Genomic DNA, 6,264 nt, shown 5'->3' with positions numbered 1-6,264 from the left:
TGCCCCCTCACCCCTCCCTTTCAAAAAAAATTTAAAAAATTGGCCGGGCGCGGTGGCTCAAGCCTGTAATCCCAGCACTTTGGGAGGCGAGGCGGGCGGATCACAAGGTCAGGAGATCAAAACCCTCCTGGCGAATACAGTGAAACCTAAACTCTACTAAAAATACAAAATAGCCGGGTGTGGTGGCACAGGCTTGTAATCTCAGCTACTCAGGAGGCTGAGGCAGGAGAATTGCTTGAACCCAGGAGGCGGAGGTTGCGGTGAGCCGAGATCGTGCCACTGCACTCCAGCCTGGGTAACAAGAGTGAGACTCCGTCTCAAAAAAAAAAAAAAAATTAAATAAATAAATAAATAAATAAGGGGGGAAAAAAAAGGCCGGGCGCAGTGTACTCAGTCTCAAATAAATAAATAAATAAATAAATAAGGGCCAGGCGTGGTGGCTCACGCCTATAATCCCAGCACTTCGGGAGGCCAAGGCGGGCAGATCATGAGGTCAGGAATTTGAAACTAGCCTGGCCAACATGGCAAAACCCCGTCTCTACTAAAAAATAAAAAAATTTAGCTGGGTTTGGTGGCACACGCCTGTAGTCCCAGCTACTCGGGGGGCTGAGGCAGGAGAACTGCTTGAACCTGGGAGGCAGAGGTTGCAGTGACCAGAGATCACGCCACTGCACTCCAGCCTCTCCAGCCTAAGCGACAGAGTGAGACTCTGTCTCAAAAAAATAAAGTCAAATAAAATAAAACCTACGCACCATGCTGCGGGGTGATGAGGGTTCTGGAGAAAAATAAAACAGGCGGGGGCTGGAGTGAAGAGTGGGGGTGCCCCTTCATAGCTCTGACAAAGACTACAGTGCAGCGGTCAGAAAAAAAAAGCTGATTTGAGGCAATGACCAGGGTCAGGGAAACTTGTGAAATTAAGTAAAAAGTGATGGAACAGGCTAGGCGGGAAGTGGTGGCTCACACCTATAATCCTAGTGGTTTGAAAGGCCGAGCAGAGCAGGAGGATCACTTGAGGCCAGGAGTTTGAGATCTGCCTGGACAACATAGCAAGGCCTTGTCTTTACAAAGAATGTAGAAATTAGCTGGGGGCTAGGCATAGTGGCTCATGCCTGTAGGGAGGCTAAGGTGGGCGGAACACTTGAGCCCAGGAATTTGAGACCAGCTGGGACAACATGGCAAAATTCTGTCTCTACAAAAAAATTGCTGGGCGTGGTAGCTTATGCCTGTAATCCCAGCACTTTGGGAGGCTGAGGCTGGCAGATTACCTGAGGTCAGGAGTTCGAGACTAGGCTGGCCAACATGGTGAAACCCCATTTCTACTAAAAATACAAATATTAGCTGGGCGTGGTGGCGCATGCCTGTAATTCCAGCTACGCAGGAGGCTGAGGCAGGAGGATTGCTTGAGCCCAGGAGATGGAGGTTTCAGTGAGCCAAGACCGTGCACTCCAGCCTGTCCAACAAAGCAGACTCTGTCTCAAGAAAAAGATTAGCTAGTCCTGGTGACATGCACCTGTAATCCCAGTTACTCGGGAGGCTGAGGTGGGAGGATCACTTGAGCCCAGGAAGTTGAGGCTATGATCATGCTACTGCATTCCAGACTGGTGACAGCCATATTCTGTCTCAAAAAACAAAACAGACAGGGCACAGTGGTTCACCTCAGCCTTCCAAAGTGCTGGGATTACAGGTGTGCACCACCATGCCCAGCCTGAGAGTGCATTAATTAAAGTTTCTATTCTCTTGCTAGTTTGTCATTGCTCCCTCAGTGTGTGGGAAGCATACTTGTCCCCACTTCTCAGTCAGACAGCAGCTTGTCAACCTCCAAGCTTGTTGCCCCTGACCCAAGAGGCCCCAGGCTGTCCTCTCTGCAGAAGGAGCTGTCTTGTGGCTCACTATGCTCGGACTCACTTTCTTGGCTGCGGCTTCAGCAAGGATCTAGTGCATTGAAAAAGTGTAAAGAAGACCAGTGATATTATTCACAATAGCTAAAAGGTAGAAATAAGTGTTCATTGACAGATGAATGGATAAACAAAATGCGTTATATCCACACGATGGTCTATTAATCAGCCAAAAAGGAAGAAGGCCAGGTGTGGTGGCTTGCACCTATAATCCCAGCACTTTGGGAGGCTGAGGCAGGTGGATTACTTGAGGCCAGGAGTTGGAGTCCAGCCTAGGCAGCGTGGGAAAACCCCCTCTATACTAAAAATACAAAAATTAGCTAGATGTGGTAGCACTGGCGCATGTTTATAATCCCAGCTACTCTGGAAGCCAAGGCACAAGAATCACTTGAAACCAAAAAGTAGAGGAGCCAGCAGCGGTGGCTCATGCCTGTAATCCCAGCACTTTGGGAGGCTGAGGCGGATGGATCTCTTGAGGCCAGGAGTTTGAGACAAGCCTAATAAATATAGTGAGGCCCCAGTCTCTTAAAAAGTAATAATAAGGGGCCGGGTGTGGTGGCTCATGCCTGTAATCCCCGCACTTTGGGAGGCCGAGGTGGGCGGATTGCCTAAGCTCAGAAGTTCGAGACCAGCCTGGGCAACATGGTGAAACCCCGTCTGTACTAAAAATACAAAAATATTAGCCAAGTGTTGTGATGGGTGCTGATAATCCCAGCTACTCAGGAGGCTGAATCAGGAGACTTACTTGAACCCAGGAAGCAGAGGTTTCAGTGAGCCCAGATCACGCCACTGCACTCCAGCCTGGGTGACAGAGCAAGACTCTGTCTCAAATGATAATAATAATAGTAATAATAATAATAATAAGAAGAAGAGGTTTCACCATATTACCTAGGCTGGTCTCCAACTCCTTGGCTCAAGCCATCTGACCACCTTGGCCTTCCAAATTGCTGGGACTACAGGCTTGTGCCACCACTCTGGCCTTAAACAATTCTTTTTTTAAATTTAATTTAATTTTTTTTTTTTAAGACGGGGTTTCACCACATTGGTCAGGCTGGTCTTGAACTCCTGACCTCAGGTGATCCGCCCGCCTTGGCCTCCAAAGTGCTTGGATTATAGGCCTGAGCCACTGTGCCTGGCCAAACAATTCTTTTTGAAAAGAAGAAAATTCTGACACATGCTAGAACATGGATGAACCTCAAGGACATTATGCTAAGGAAAAGAAGCCAAGGACTTGCCAGCCAAGGTCCCAGGCCATCAAGGGCTCCAGTGAGTGAGCAGGATTGAGCAGGTCTCTGGGCAGAGCAGCAGGGGCTCTGCTTTGCTGGGAGTGTGGCACCAGTGGTGGCAGCCTGTGGAGTGGCAGGCTCTACGGAGCAGCTGCACACTCTATTGAAGTATAAGGTGGTAGTCTTTCTCAAGGACGCTGGGACAACTTCCCTGCGTCTTCAGCAACACCCTCATGCAGGTCCTGCAGCTGCAGTCTACCCTGCATACAACATGCTCGATGATCCCTACCTAGCTAGACAAGGCATTCAAGCCTATTCCACAGCCCGGGAGCGGTGGCTCACACTTGTAATCCCAGCAATTTGGGAGCAAGGCGGGTAAATCATCTGAGGTCAAAAGTTTGAAACCAGCCTGGCCAACATAGCGAAACACCATCTCTATTAAAATATAAAAAGTTGGCCGCGCACGGTGGCTCATGCCTATAATCCCAGCACTTTGGGAGGCCGAGGCGGGCGGATCACAAGGTCAGGAGATCAAAACCCTCCTGGCGAATACAGTGAAACCTAAACTCTACTAAAAATACAAAATAGCCGGGTGTGGTGGCACAGGCTTGTAATCTCAGCTACTCAGGAGGCTGAGGCAGGAGAATTGCTTGAACCCAGGAGGCGGAGGTTGCGGTGAGCCGAGATCGTGCCACCGCACTCCAGCCTGGGTGACAGAGTGAGACTCTGTCTCAAAAAAACAGACTATTCCATGGGAGCAGAGGCAAGAGGATGGCTTGAGGCCAGGAGTTGGAGCCAAGCTAGGCAACATAGCGAGACTTCCTTGTCTCTACACACACACACACACACACACACAGGCACACACACATTAGCTGGGTGTGGTAGCACGGGCCTGTAACTGAAGTGCCTCTAGCTACTCAGGAGGCTGAGTTGGGAGGATTGTTTGAGTCCCGGAGGTTGAGGCTGCAGTGAGCTACAATTGCGCCATAACAGAATAGGGATCAGGTGGAAGAACTGAAAAAGTTGGGGATCCACTCCACCCTTTGAGATAGAAAAACATACCAAGACTCAAAATGCGAGTGCCCAGGTCCTCACTAAGCAAAGACCCACTGCCAGAAAAAGCCTTACCTATTTGGGTTTTCACTAGTAAGCTAACAACTGCTAGTAACCCATCTTTCTGGTTTGTAAGCGGTCGATGATTTTAGTTTGTCTGGGTTTCGCCCAAGAACACTCTATTGTAAACTTAATTATGACAACCACACTGTAATAAATCAATGTCCTATTATGATATTGCTATAAACAGAATTTGCCTTTACATTGTCATTCATTTATTTATTTATTTTTGTGAGGGAGTGTTGCTCTGTCACTGAGGCTGGAGCGTAGTGGCACTATGTCAGCTCACTGCAACCTCCCCCTCCCAGGTTCAAGCGATTGTCTTACCTCAGCCTCCGGAGTAGCTGGGATTACAGGTGCCCGCCCCCATGCCTGGCTAATTTTGTATTTTTAGTAGAGATGGGGTTTCACCCTGTTGGCCAGGCTGGTCTTGAACTCCTGACCACAGGTGATCCGACTGCTGGGATTACAGGCATGAGCCACCGCACCCAGCCTACATTGTCATTTCTTTTCTTTTTTTCTTTTCTCTTGCCTCAGATTTATTTGTACAAACAGCACAGGAGGATCCCAGCCCCATGCAGATGTCAGCCCGGGGGTGGGGAGGGGGTCGCACCAGTCCTTCTGTCCTCACATTGGCAGACAGAGATACCTACTCTGAAGCCTTTGTAGGGGCCTGGGCACCTTTGGGAGCCTGAGCTGGAACTGCAGCTGAAGCTGCAACCTGGCCTTGATTTGATCCTTGGCCTTGGCCTTTGGCCGTCAGAGCCTGAGCCCCTTGGTAATGTGGGGCACGAGCACACTTCCCAAGCTCGGGGTGGGCAATGTAGGCAAGCCGATCGAGCTTGAGGCTGATACCCTTTGGGATCTTGGGCCTAACCTCCTTGGGCTTTACAAGGGCCTTGATGGCCTCGTCACCTGCACTCATGGTCTTGGCTTTAGGCCTTCTTGTGGTGCTTCTTGGCAAGGTGAACTTGTTCCTCAGGAACTTGGGGTCCACCCCCTTAAGAAAGTCATCTTTGTGATCTGGGTTTCTTGATACCATTTCTATGTCATTTTCGGGACTGGTTGTGTGTGGTATGGTTCTTGAACTTGGCCATGACTGCACCTAAGTTGCGATTCCCTAAGGGTGCTTTTTTTTTGAGACAGAGTTTCGCTCTTATTGGCCAGCCTGAAGTGCAATGGCACGATCTCGGCTCACCACAGCCTCTGCCTCCTGGGTTCAAGTGATTCTTCTATCTCAGCCTCCTGTGTAGGTGGGATTACAGGCATGCGCCACCATGCTTGGCTAATTTTTTGTATTTTTAGTAGAGACATGGTTTCTTCATGTTGGTCAGGCTGGTCTCAAACTCCCAACCTCAGGTGATCCACCCCCCTTGGCCTTCCAAAGTGCTGGGATTACAGGCGTGAGCCACCACGTCCGGACTTTATTTTTCTTTTGAGACAGGGTCTCACTCTGTCACCCAGACTGGAGTGTAGTGGCTCAATATTGGCTCACTAAAACCACTGCTTCCCAGGCTCAAGCTATTCTCCCACCTCAGCTTCCCGAGTACCTGAGACCACAGGTGTGAACCACTATGCCAGGCCAATTTTTTTTTTTTTTTTTTTGAGACATTGTCTCTATCGCCAGGCTGGAGTACAGTGGCACAATCTTGGCTCACTGCAACCTCTACCTCTCGGTTTCAAGTGATTCTCCTGCCTCAGCCTCCCTAGTAGCTGGGATTACAGGCACATGCCACCATATCCAGCTAATTTTTGTATCTTTAGGAGAGATGGGATTTCACCATGTTGGTCAGGCTGGTCTCGAACTACTGACCTTGTGATCTGCCTGCCTCAGCCTCCCAGAGTGCTGGGATTATAGACGTGAGCCACTGCACCTGCCCTAATTTTTGTATTTTTAGTAGATGCAGGCTTTTGCTATGTTGCCCAGGCTGATCTTGAATTCCTGTCCTCAAGTGATCCACTTGCCTCCCCTCCCAAAGTGCTGAGATTACAAGCATGAGCCATTGACATTCATTCTTCTTAAAAAAAAA

Source organism: Cebus imitator, unplaced genomic scaffold (assembly GCF_001604975.1).
Source record: "Cebus imitator isolate Cc_AM_T3 unplaced genomic scaffold, Cebus_imitator-1.0 Scaffold690, whole genome shotgun sequence".
Lineage (NCBI taxonomy): Eukaryota > Metazoa > Chordata > Mammalia > Primates > Cebidae > Cebus > Cebus imitator.
The sequence above is the reverse complement of the archived record's forward strand: the minus strand, read 5'-3'. Positions refer to the sequence as shown.